The sequence below is a fragment of the Haematobia irritans genome, chromosome 5 (assembly GCF_050003625.1).
Source record: "Haematobia irritans isolate KBUSLIRL chromosome 5, ASM5000362v1, whole genome shotgun sequence".
Taxonomy (NCBI): domain Eukaryota; kingdom Metazoa; phylum Arthropoda; class Insecta; order Diptera; family Muscidae; genus Haematobia; species Haematobia irritans.
Window position 1 is genome coordinate 94,094,820 of NC_134401.1, and position 14,117 is coordinate 94,108,936.

General features: G+C 35.9%; 1 protein-coding gene across 5 annotated transcripts in view; it reads left to right on the plus strand.

Moving 5' to 3' along the window:
- Positions 1 to 12,631: 12,631 nt before the first annotated feature.
- The window catches only part of LOC142241118 (uncharacterized), a 142,841-nt gene continuing 141,355 nt past the window's right edge, over positions 12,632 to 14,117 (plus strand). For 2 of the 5 annotated variants that reach the window (XM_075312854.1, XM_075312855.1), the window contains exon 1: positions 12,632 to 13,177. The gene's annotated coding sequence lies outside the window, so the exon portion shown is untranslated. The remainder of the gene's footprint in view (positions 13,178 to 14,117) is intronic. The other 3 variants (XM_075312853.1, XM_075312857.1, XM_075312856.1) reach the window with 2 other exon arrangements.

Consider the following 14,117-nt stretch of genomic DNA (forward strand, 5'->3'; position numbering starts at 1 on the left):
GAAACAAGCTATCGACTTGAAACTTGGCACAAGTAGTTGTTATCGATGTAGGTCGGATGGTATTGAAAATGGGCCATATCGGTCCACTTTCACGTATAGCCCCCATATAAAGGGACCCTCAGATTTGGCTTGTGGAGCCTCTAACAGAAGCATATTTCATCCGATCCGGCTGAAATTTGGTATATGGTGTTGGTATATGGTCTCTAACAACCATGCAAAAATTGGTCCACATGGGACCATAATTATATATAGCCCCCATATAAACCGATCTCCAGATTTGGCTTGCGGAGCCTCTAACAGTAGCATATTTCATCCGATCCGGCTGAAATTTGGTATATAGTGTTGGTATATGGTCTCTAACAACCATGCAAAAATTGGTCCACATGGGTCCATAATTATACATAGCCCCCATATAAACCGATCTCCAGATTTGGCTTGCGGAGCCTAAAAGAGAAGCAAATTTCATCCGATCCGGCTGAAATTTGGTACATGGTGTTGGTATATGGTCTCTAACAACCATGCAAAAATTGGTTCACATCGGTCCATAATTATATATAGCCCCCATATAAACCGAACCCCAGATTTGGCTTGCGAAGCCTCAAAGAGGAGCAAATTGCATCCGATCCGGCTTAAATTTGGTACATGGTGTTGGTATATGGTCTCTAACAACCGTGCAAAAATTGGTCCACATCGATCCATAATTATATATGGCGCCCATATAAACCGATCCCCAGATTTGGGTTGCGGAGCCTCAAAGAGAAGCAAATTTCATCCGATCCCCCTGAAATTTGGTACATGATATTGGTATATGGTCTCTAACAATCATGCAAAAATTGGTCCACATCGGTTCATAATTATATATAGCCCCCATATAAACCGATCCCCAGATTTGGCTTGCGAAGTCTCCAAGAGAAGCAATTTTCATCCAATCCGGTTGTAATTTGGAACATGGTGTTAGTATATGATCTTTAACAACCGTGCCAGAATTGGTCCATATCGGTCCATAATTATATATAGCCCCCATATAAAACATTCTCCAGATTTGAACACCGGAGCCTCTTGGAGGAGCAAAATTCATCCGATCCGGTTCAAATTAGGCGCGTGGTGTTAGTATATGGTCGCTAACAACCATACCAAAATTGGTCCAATCACACAGAAATTGGTCGATATCGGTTCATAATCATGGTTGCCACTAGAGCCAAAAATAATCTACCAAAATTTTATTTCTATAGAAAATTTTGTCAACATTTTTATTTCTATAGAAAATTTTGTGAAAATTTTATTTCTATAGAAAATTTGGTTAAAATTTTATTTTTGTAGAAAATTTTGTCAAAATTTTATGTCTACTTTGTCAAACTGAATTATATACGTATTGGATCGATCTTTTTTGATTTAATATATACCACGTATGGACTTACATACAATTTAGAAGATGGTGTTAGGAGGTTATAAGATACCTTGCCATCGGCAAGCGTTACCGCAACTTAAGTAATTCGATTGTGGATGGCAGTGTTTACATGAAGTTTCTACACAATCCATGATGGAGGGTACATAAGCTTCGGCCTGGCCGAACTTACGGCCGTATATACTTGTTTTTGATACATTTTTCTATAGAAATAAAATTTTGATAATAAATTCTATAGAAATAAAATTTTGAGAAAAAACTCCATAGAAATAACATTTTGAGAAAATTTTTTATTGAAATAATATTTTGAAAAAAATTTCTATGGAAATACAATTTTGACAAAATTTTCTATAGAAATAAAATGTTAACAAAATTTTCTACAGGAATAAAGTTTTCACTAAAATTTCTATAGAAATATTTGTGGTAATCTTCAAATTTTGTTAGATTTTTTTGGCACGAGTGGTAACTGTTGTTAAAGATCACACATTGTTAAAGATCAATCCTTGCCGGCTTCTAATTTCCTCCTCTAGAGCCACCAAAATGTAAAATTATTACAAATTGTGTTGAGTGAAAATGTCCCTACATTGTGGCCCTAGACGCTAAATATTAGAAAAAACCTACATATAGGAAATTTCCCCTACTTCTAGCAACACTGGCTGTAGTTGATATTGCACCTACGGGGTTAGTACGCCACTAATATTGATCCCATCATTAAAAAAAGGGAAAATCGCTCAATTAGTGTGGGTAATAAATCAAAATTTGTAGAAATCGAGCAATATTCTTATGTAAGAGCTACAAGTACGTATAAATATGATCGGCTAGTACATCAAAATTTGGAATTTGAGTAACATTGGTTAATAAATAAGAGTACTATGGCCAAATTTGGGAAAATCGAGCGATGCATATATATGGAAGCTTTATGTAAATCTGAACCAATTTGGATAATATTTTGCGGGTTTGATTAATACCACAAAAGGTTACCTTGTGCAATATTTGAGTAAGATCAGTTAAGAAATGAGGCCATTATGGTCAAACATAAGGGTATTAGAGGCAAATTTTTCAAAATCGGGCGATACATATATGGGAGCTATATCTAAATCTGAACCGATTTTAATGAAATTTTGCACATACCGTTAGTACTATAGAGGACTGGATCTAGCATACTTTGAGTAAGATCGGTTGATAAGTAAGGGTTGTATGGTCAAATTTAGAAAAACCGGCGGTATATATATATGAGAGCTATGGCTAAAACATAAAGTTAGTGCTATAGAAGATTACATTTAGCCAACTTTGAGTAAGATCGGTTGATAAATAAGGGTTTTATGGCCAAATTTGGGAAAATCGAGCGATACATATATATGGGAGCTATATCTAAATCTGAACCGATTTCGATGAAATTTTGCAGACTTAAAGGGTGATACAGAAGATTATTTTGTACTTAATTTGACGACGATCGGTTGGTAAAAAAAGTACAACTTGACCCCATTTGTCGAAATCGGGCGATACATATATATGGAAGCTATATCTAAATTTGATCCGATTTCTTTCAACAGCGTTCGTCCTTGTGTCCAAAAAACTCCCTGTACCAAATTTCATCAAAACCGGTTAATAATTGCGACCGGAATCCTGTGAACAACAAATACATGGACAGACGGACGGACGGACACCAAGCGCTAGATCGACCCAGGAGGTGATTCTGAGTCGATCGGTATATATTTTGTAGGGTCTAAAATCAATATTTCTGGTAGGCACATTAAATTTACTGAAGATGTGAATTGAGCTTTGATAGTGTTAGTATGAGAAAACAGAGATTATGATCATACTTGTAGGAAACCCGCACCGAACTTATTGGTTTGATGGCGACATTTTTTATTTTGCTATTTTCATAGAAATTCACTCAAAATTCTGTGTCGATTGCACTAAATTATTAATAAAATATTGTCCGAAGTGTATTTGTTCTATTAAAAGTTTAAAAAAATTGCTCAAATAAGTATATTAAATTTTTTTTTACGAATGCAAAATGAAAAGAAACCCCGAAAAAAGCTGCAACTTCTCGTGGAACGTGTATGGTACTAACCGCTGTTTTCTCGAAAAAAAAGAGGAAGAACAAGCTCAATTCACATCTTCCTAAAATTTATTGTCTTTGATTCAAAGACAATACGAGGGCAGTTCGGAAACTTCTTAGCCTAACACAAAAACCGCGGTATAAACAGAAAAAAAGTTAAGTGTTTTGGAAACTTCCATCTCTGTTATGAACAAATGTTAAATTTTGTTTCGTTCTGGCAACTCCTTCATATAGAAACACGTGTTCAAAAAAGACACATCCGCAATTTTTTTACAGGTTGGCTGACACATAGATCGCTAGTATTAATTAATGGACATGTGGGGTTCGGAGTATATTCTAAAGATCTGGAAATTCGAATAGCGAAAAGATTACCTAATCACTGTAGTGTTTTTCAGGCTGAAATATTGGCAATAAGAGAGGTGGTGAATTGGCTGAGAAGTAATGTTCCAACAAATATTGGCATTAATATATACTCAGACAGTCAACCTGCAATAAAATCCTTGGACTCTGTGTTCCTTAACTCAAAAACGGCCATAGACTGCCGCAAATCTCTCAACGAGATGGCTGAGCAGTACAATATTCACCTAATATGGGTGCCTGGTCATAGGAACATACCGGGGAACTGTGAAGCAGATGTGTTAGCAAGGCTAGGAACTACCTTACATATTCCAGGGGAACTAGAATCTGTTGGTATGCCTCTGGCCACCTGCAAGCTCTTACTGCGTGAGAAGGCTGTTATGATGGCCAATATTCGATGGGAAAATTGCAAGGGTTGTAACGACACCAAGCAAATATGGCCCCATTTAAACTTAAACCGCACACTAGATATGGTAGTGTTCTCAAGGCGTCAGATAGCACTCCTAATATCTGCTATAACGGGTCGCTGCCTGATAGGCGAATTTGCAAAAACTATAGGTGCGAAGTATAATGACTATTGTATAAGCTGTCATGACGTGGAGGAAAAGGAATCAATTAAACACCTCTTGTGTGAGTGTCCTGCTTTTTGTGTAAGGCGTAAGCGAATTTTAGGAGCATATAGCTTTAGATTACTGGCTGACCTGGAAAACGTTAACTTAAGCAGTTTGTTAATGTTTTTGGAGCAATCTGGTTGGTTCCACAAAAGTAAATAATAGAGAAGGTTCAGTGGTTAAGACTAGAAGTGCCCATATGTAATAGGTACTTTTAGTTAAATGTGGTATCACAATGGACTGAATAGTCTAAGTGAGCCTGAAATTTAATCGGGCTGCCACTTTAACCTAACCTAACCTAGTATTAAATGCATATTATTTCGCTAATATTAAATGCATATTATTTTTATATAGTACCAACCTTCAAATGATTCGTGTCAAAATTTGACGTTTGTAAGTCAATTAGTTTGTGAGATAGAGCGTCTTTTGTGAAGCAACTTTTGTTATTGTGAAAAAAAAAATGGGAAAAAAAGAATTTCGTGTTTTGATAAAATACTGTTTTCTGAAGGGAAAAAATACGGTGGAAGCAAAAACTTGGCTTGATAATGAGTTTCCGGACTCTGCCCCAGGGAAATCAACAATAATTGATTGGTATGCAAAATTCAAGCGTGGTGAAATGAGCACGGAGGACGATGAACGCACGTGCGTATTAATGAAAATTTTTTTGCTAATTGACAACCAAATTAGCTGATTTTTCATTCGACTTGAAGAAAACACTTGTAGCTTTCGATACCGTTACAGTTTTATGAATAAAAACAAAAACAACGCTGACAGCGAGTCTCAAAACACAAAAAGTTGCCCACAGGCAACTTTAGGGTCGAAAGGGTTAAATACAATTGTAAACCACTATTTAGAAGACCTTGAGGAAAACTATTTTAATCAATTAAAAGGATAGAATTGCTAGAAAAGCGTTGGACTAAGTGTATTGAAATTTCAGGAGATTATATTGAAAAATAAAAATATTTTTGAAAAACTAGCTATTCTCTTTCATTGATAGGCTAAGAAGTTTCCGAACCGCCCTCGTACACTTTAGAATATGGGAAATTGGCTGCTGAGAACATCAAACCATTGACGGCGCTAGGTCCCTACTTGTCGTTTACGCGTTTGGTTCGACCATAGATCTTATAATACATAGATGATCCACTATTCTCTTTAAAACATTAATTTTCGTGCATTTGCTTTTGTGTTGTTCGTAAAGAGCAATGCTGCTCAAAATTAAATCTCGTATTTTCGCGGTTTTGATCACAATTTTTTCTTCAAATATGAACTTTTAATATATTAATTTATTTATAAATCATCTATTGCATCATAAACGTTGTAATTTTGTGTAAAATTGGCAAACTACAAAAAGGAAAACGAAAGAGATTGTAAGCGTGCTCTTATTTTTCTCGTTTATTCTTAATCTTCGGAACTGTCAAACATAGTTTGACACCCATGGCTCATCTATGTATTAAAAGGTCTATGGGTTCGACACATTAAAATGCAAATAAAAAGAAATTAAGAGTTGGAAATATCTTGGAACAAAGAGGAAAATATAATTTTTAATTTATTGCACTGTCAATGCAACATTTGGTGTGACGCATGCCAATTTCCCATCTTCCTACGTGTATTGTCTTTGTTGCGAACATTGCATTTTGTTTATTGATAAACATATGGCTTGTCGACAACTACTCTTTATTCATAACAGTCGCTCTTTAAATTGCATTCACTCCGCTCACATAAGAGAACACACAACAAAAAAAAGAGAACGATTGCCATTTGAATTCCATTCAAGGCGATTCAAAGGAAGTTTTCTTTTCGAAGAATTGGAAAAACCAGTTTGGTCAAGTGTTTGTTTTGAGCGAAATTTTTCGCGTTCACAAACTGTCAATCATGTACATGTTTGATGACGATTTGTCCAGAAATTATTCGTGATAAAAAATTGCAGAGAAGATATGAGCCACACCAAATCGCGACAACAAGTAAGGACAAAGAACTCCAAATGCAGATAACATGTTGGTTTTTGCTTGGATTAATGTCGAGTGTTTTAAAATTAACAACCGATAAATGGAATTTGGCAAGCGCATAAGATCAGGGAGTTGTCATGTATGACTACTATGACGTTGTAATCAATACAAGAAGTAAAAAATCATGCTGTGAGACAATATGATTTGTGTTCTCTTGTTGGTTGTTATCGACAGCGGCTACGTTATTCGGATACTTGCACAAATACAAGTTTAGTCCACACGATAATAGATAATGAAGTACACAGAGTCAGGTATGGAGGTCGGATCCGCAGGAAGCGGAAATTAATGTACTAAGGCTAACTCAACGGAATTCCGGAAGTAATTCTCGGAAACGTCAGAAAACTTTAATGGTTTATATCTTACACTCAATTTAAATGATTTATTCGTCACTTTCTATTGATTTTTTTTAATTATTTTAATTAAAATTAAATTGATATTGGTCGCAAAACTTAGTTAATTTTATAATTAGGTGGTACCTAATTATATAGTGGTACCTCTCAAACCACCGAAATGTTGACAATATTATGGTGAACGCGACTGTCCACTTCTGAGAGCTAGCACTGTATTTATTTCTAATGTTTTTACCTTTAGATGGAATGATTTTCTTAAAATTTTATAAGAGTTTAATTTTTCTTACGAATTTTTCGATTATAATTTTAGTTGAACTTTTGAGGATTTGAGGCACAATTTAGTGAAACAATGCCTAGTATGTATATAATCTCAGCTTTAAAACCATTTTGTTGAGTAAACTACAAGAGTAGCTTAACCAACAGAGGAAAAGAATGTTTGTCAAATTTATTTGGGCAAAGTCCTATAAACTGCAAGATGGTTGGATGGACGCACGTTTCGGAATTACCACATTCCTCATCAGCATCCTCTACTTGCAGCAAAACTATATCGGCATTTATTTTAATCCCGCGGTCGATGAATACGTGTGGAGAGCGACCACGAGCATGGTTTACCGCTTTAAGTAAATTTTTGGGACGCGATGCACCAATACCAGTATCACGCTTGAATTCTATCATGAATAACTTTATTTCTGAATGCAATAGGTCAAAATGCTTTTGTAAGCTTGTAAACAATAAAATCTAACTGTCACTGGAATAAATATATCAGCTGGTAGATGAGCGGAAGCGATTTGCTCCATCAAAAAAAAAAAAAAAATCCGAACAATGACGGTTGTTTTCTTGCAAAATAACGGATCGTGCAGCTTCGATAATGTGTTACATTGGCAAGGAAAGTTATTGTTTGCACTTTAATCTGTGTTTTCGTCAAAAAGAAACTAAAAACTAATATATACGGCCAGGCCGAAACTTATGTACCCTCCACCATGAATTGCGTAGAAACTTCTACTAAAGACGGTCATACACAATTACTTTGGTTGTGGTATTATTTGTCGATGGCTAGGTATCTTAAACCTCCTTAACATCGTCTTCTAAATTGGAAGTTAGTCCATACGGGGAATATATTAGGTACAAAATTTTATAATTCAGTTCTTGACCGGTATGTGTTTTTGCGTGGTAAAAGAGACGCAGAAGAGAAAGAGGGTTCGGTTTATTTGGGGGCTATACACTCAAAGAAAAAAAACGTTTGGAAAACGTGTACCGAAAACGTTTTTCTTTTGTTAGAGTTTTTTTGAATTTTTTGAAAATTTTACAGCCTGTTTCTGTATGTCGAACGAGCTCAATCGATCGACTGAAATCGACACAAACAGCTGAATTTATAACCAGAAATCAGCTGTTTCTATGCATTCCAGTCGATAGAGCTCGATCGATATACAGAAACAGGCTGTTAAACTTTTATCACCAAAAAATTTGTTTGTTACAAAATTTTTATTTTTTCAATAAAAAAAATAATTTTTAACCTAAAACACAGCCCATTTCGTTTATATCAAACACTGTTCTTTTCTGACTTGTAAGTCCTTAATAAGACACATTTCACAGTTTCATAGTATAAATTTAATATAGTAATATGTAATGTTGAACACCTTTTCGGAATCTTCCCAACATATCTGGAATATATGTAGGTTAGGTTAGGTTAGGTGGCAGCCCGATGTATCAGGCTCACTTAGACTATTCTGTCCATTGTGATACCACATTGGTGAACTTCTCTCTTATCACTGAGTGCTGCCCGATTCCATGTTAAGCTCAATGACAAGGGACCTCCTTTTTATAGCCGAGTCCGAACGGCGTTCCACATTACAATGGAACCACTGCAATGTGGAAGCTTTGAAACCCTCAGAAATGTCACCAGCATTACTGAGGTGGGATAAGACACCGCTGAAAAAGTTTTTGGTGTTCGGTCGAAGCAGGAATCGAACCCACGACCTTGTTTATGCAAGGCGGGCATGCTAACCATTGCACCACGTTGGCTGGAATATATGTAAAAAAAAAAACTTTTTGGTATTTGGTCGAAGCAGGGATCGTATTCAAGGCGGACGTAGCAACCACTGCTCCAAGTAAATGTTTTTTTCTGTTAAATAATGTTTGTTTAATCGGCTCGTGGGCGCAGCAAGCTTTGCTATATAAATATAGCTTATATGGATCAAAGATTATAGAAGAGAAAGATGGGAGATTGGCTACTGAGCACATCAAACCATTTACCACATTAGTTTAATACTCGAACCAAACGCGTATAGATGTATTGACATAGCATTAAAATGCAGATAAAAAGAAATTAAGAGCACGAAATAAATTTCCATAAAATTTAACACTGTTTCATTAAGAAAATTACATTTTTCAATTAAAAAATAAAAACTAAAAACAACTAAAAGATTACAAACATGTATTAAACTAATCTGGTAAAGGCAACATTTGGTATGACGCAAGCCATTCTCCCATCTTCCTCAAATATATAATCTTTGATATGGATAATTGTCTATTGATGTTGATAACAGCTACATAGCTCAGTGGATAGTGTGCTGGCTTACAAATTGCATGGTCCGCGGTTCGATTCTCCGTCCAGGCGAATGGTAACATTTAAAAAAAATCGACAAATCGAATAATTTCTTCTACATTGTTTGTATTACAGAAAAAGGTGCTAAGAACTAAAAACCCTCGTGGAAGTGGGAAAGATGTGAGGGAAAATGCAATTAGCCAGAAAAGATTGTGTTTTTTGAGTTAGTCTTTATGAAATTATTTTTACATCCTGGAAACGAATAAACGTTTATCACAAAAAGTATATACTTTTCTTCCTAAAAAACTTCCTTAAAGCAAAAAGGAAATGAGAAAGAAACTTTGTCTAAAATTTCGTTTGGGAGGAAGGAATTATTTTTTTGCGTGTATATGGTCAAATTTTTGTGTGATTAGTACCAAATTTTAGCAAGATCAAAAGAAATTTGCTTATCCTGGAAGAACTAAAATCTGGGGATAGGTTTATTTGGGGGGCTATATATAACTATGGACCGATATGGACCACTTATGGCATGGTTGTTAGCGACCATATACACTCAAAGAAAAAAACGTATGGAAAACGAGTATCGAAAACGTTTTTCTTTTGTTAGAGTTTTTTGAATTGCTTCGAAAATTTTAAACTTTTATCACCAAAAAAAATCGTTTGTTACAAAATTTTTATTTTTTCAACAAAAGAAAATATTTTTGAAACAACAACACAGTTTATTTCGTTTATATCAAACACTGTTCTTTTCTGATTTTAGGTCTTTAATAAGACACATTTTACAGTTCATAATTTAATATAGTACAAAATTTAATATGGTACAATGTGTGTTGAACATTTTTTCGGAATCTTCCGAACATATCTGAAATATATGTAAAAAAAAACAAAAAAAAAACTTTGGTCGAAGCAGGGATCGAACCCACGACCCTTGGCATGCAAGTCGGACGTAGCAACCACTGCTCCACGGTGCCAAACTAAATGTTTGTTTCTGTTAAATAAACTTTGTTTATTCGGTTCGTGGGCGCCACAAGCTATGCTATATAAATATAACTTATATGGATAATTATCTATTGATGGCCATAACAGGTACATAGCTCAGTGGTTAGTGTGTTGGCTTACAAAGTGCATGGCTTACAAAGTGCATGGCCGTCCAGGCGAAAGGTAAAACAAAATTTTAAAAATTCATAAAATCGTATAATTTCTTCTACATTGTTGGTATTACAGGAAAAGGTGTTAAGAACTAAAAAACCTCGTGGATGTGAGAAAGATGTGAAGTAAAATGCAATTAGCAAGAAAACAATGTTTTTTTTAGTTAGTCTTTATGAAATTGTTTTTACATCATGGAAAAGAATAAACGTTTATCACAAAAAGTATATACTTTTCTTCCAAATACACAAATGAGAAACGAACTTTGTTTGTCTAAAATTTCGTTTGGGAGGAAAGAATTATTTTTTTGCGTGTACTAGCACATCGTACTAAATTTCAACCAACCGAATGAATTTTGCGCCTCCAAGAAATTTGCTCTTCCAAGAAGCTCTCGAGGTCAAGTCTGGGGATCGGTTTATATGGGTGCTATATAAAGGGTGGTTAAATTGTAAGGCCCGATGTTGAATGTGAACCACACCTAAACGCCAAGTTTTTTCCGAATTTTATTTGACATTTCTCTATTTCAGACTTACTCAATTTGAACCATGGAGAGATACACAATCCAACAACGTGTTAAAGTTATCCGAACTTATTATGATGTGGATGATCAATTTTCGAAGAAAATCATCTTCAGTGATGAGGCACATTTTCACCTCAGTGGATTCGTCAATAAACAGAATTGCCGTATTTGGGGGAATGAGAATCCAAGAGTGATTGTCGAAAAACCAATGCACCCACAAAGAGTGACTGTTTGGTGCGGTTTATGGGCTGGCGGCATCATTGAGCCGTATTTTTTTCCAAAATGAGGCCGGTCAGGCAGTTACTGTGAATGGTGTTCGCTATCGTGAGATGATAACGAACTTTTTATGGCCCGAATTGGAAGATATGGATGTGGACGATATGTGGTTTCAGCAGGACGGTGTCACTTGCCACACAGCTAACGAAACAATGACTCTTTTGCGCAACAAATTCAAAGGCAGTTTTATCTCACGTAATGGCGATGTCAATTGGCCGCCAAGATCATGTGATTTGACACCGTTGGACTTTTTTCTTTGGGGTTATATGAAAGAAAAGGTGTACGTCGATAAGCCAGCAACAATTCAAGAGCTAAAGGATGAGATAATTCGGCACATTAACGGCATAGAACCTCCATTATGAATCAGCGTCATCGAAAATGTGGACCATCGGATGGAGGTGTGTCACCGAGGTCGCGGTGACACACATAATTGTTTTTGTTCCATACATAATTGAGTAATACCAATGTATCATAATATAATAAAATTACAATAATTTCCTAAATAGTTTGTGTTTGATTCAAAATCAACATCGGCCCTTGAAATTTTAACCACCCTTTATAATTAAGGACCGATGGATGGGTTTTAGATACCATATACTAGCATAACTTAAAAAATTTTAACCGAATGGGACGAAAGTTGCTCCTCCAAGAGGCTACGTAGGTCAAATCTGGGGATCGGTTTATATGAGGGCTATATATAATTATGGACCTATATGGACAAATTTGTGCATGAATGTTAGAGACTATATACTAACACCACATACCAAATCTCAAACGGATCGGATGAAATTTGTTCCTCCTAGAGCCTCCGCCAAATCTATGGGTCGGTTTATATGGGGGCTATACGTAAACGTGGTCCGACATGGCCCATTTGCAATACCATCCGACCTATATCAACAACAACTACTTGTGCCAAGTTTCAAGTCGATAGCTTGTTTCGTTCGGAAGTTAGCATTTGATCGAATTATAAAGTCACTGCAATAGTGGCACTCGTTGATATCGAATCCATTTAAATTACCATCAACATTCGTTGGCCGACTAGCATTCCTATACATATATACACATACATGCATATGTATATCACTTAAAGCGAAACACGACAATCGTGTGCCGTTTTGATTTGTTTTTGATTTTTTTATTTCTTCTTGGTTCGTGTTTGATGCTCTCCTGTTGTTGCTGTTACTATCATTGTGAGTGGATTGATGTGATTAATTCCATTACTGTTGTTGTTGCTGCATTGTATCTTTTGGTGAGTTTCAAGTAGTGAGACTCAGAGCTCTGTATGTGACTCTGGCTTAACTGAGGTTAGTTGCGCTTGATCAACTTGATCCACTCCAGTGACATCAGTAAACGCGAAAAGTTCCAACGGTTCACAACAACATCTCGCTTACAGTGCGGGCGCGCGCGACATTCTCTCTGGGTCTCTAAAATTAAATCTGCTGCATACCTTTTTTTATTTCAACTAAAAACACTTGTTCGCTTGTTCGTTCTATACTCAAAATAGAGAGTCGTTTGTGATCGATTGTTGGATTATTAGTTGGTTGGTTGGTCATTCGTTCTAAGCCGTCGATATATATGACTAGTTAAATAGCCGCCGACCTCGTTGGTTGTTCTGTTTGAAATTTGTTATTGCCTATTTTGCTTAAATTGATATTCATCGTTCGGTTGGTAAACCATGAATTGTTAATTTGAAGAAAGAAGAAATTGGAAAAAGAATACGGGCGTGTGTGTGTGTGGAACAAGTTACCTGTCTATATCCTTCTTACATCTCGCTCGCCCCTCTCTCACTCTCTTATAACCGAAAAAGAGACAAATACTAAAAAAAAGTAACATCAAATAAATAAACAAGTGAACGTGTATTCATCTATCTCCCCTCCACCCACTCTCCAGCCATTGGTAATTGTCGAAGAGCTTTATTTTTTTGGATAAATCGCGAATTATTGACGTGTTTTTGTGTTCTTGTGGAACATTCGTGTGTTTGTGCGTTATATTCAGTGACTGGGGTAGGAGGCCGTATATCGGTACGCCTCATTTGCAATGTGTATGCGTTTGAGATTTGAAGCTAAGCTTCAAAGTGAGTGACATCGATAGACGACAAAGTACATAGTGATTGCGGCTAAAACCAGCCCCAAGCAGTAAAATTGTTTTGGCTATGAGCTTCTAATGTTTGAGAGTGTAATTCAGGCATTGTTTTGAGTAAAGTAGGAAAAGAAAAAACAAAATTGCAATAATAACAAATATGGCATATGCACAGGCCCAAATAAATTGAGTGGGAGAAATGAAAAAGAAAATGAGTTTTGTGGGAAAATAGTGCTTCTTCATGGGACAGGTTTGAAGAAAATTTCCAATTAAAACCAGAAACCCATAAAAAAATTGTGAAAAACTAAACCAGTCAAAAAACCGGAAAGTGAGACTTAAAAAAAAACAAAAAGAGAAAAAATAGTTGAGTCTTTTGCCCAGTGACTTTTGCACTGCTGTTGTTGCTGTTGCTTTTTGTTGATAGCTTTCCTTTGCCGTGGTGCTTTTTCTTTCTTTACATTCCGAGATTGCAATTTCTTACTTGTGTTGGCATTTCATACCCCATTGTTGTTGTAGTGTATTACAATACTGCACCAACAACAACATCATGGACAGCTTGAATGTGATTTCTTTTACAGCGAAATTATGATCAACTCACATTGCATTTCATTGTGAACGATGGCGGAAAAATACACAGTTGCCAAATGAATACGTGCGAGGCTAGTGTAATAAGAATGGATACAAATTTCTCTGACCGTGTGAAGGAACTTAAAAACGACAATGACCAGTCCAATCCTTGAAAAAAATTGCTATGGTG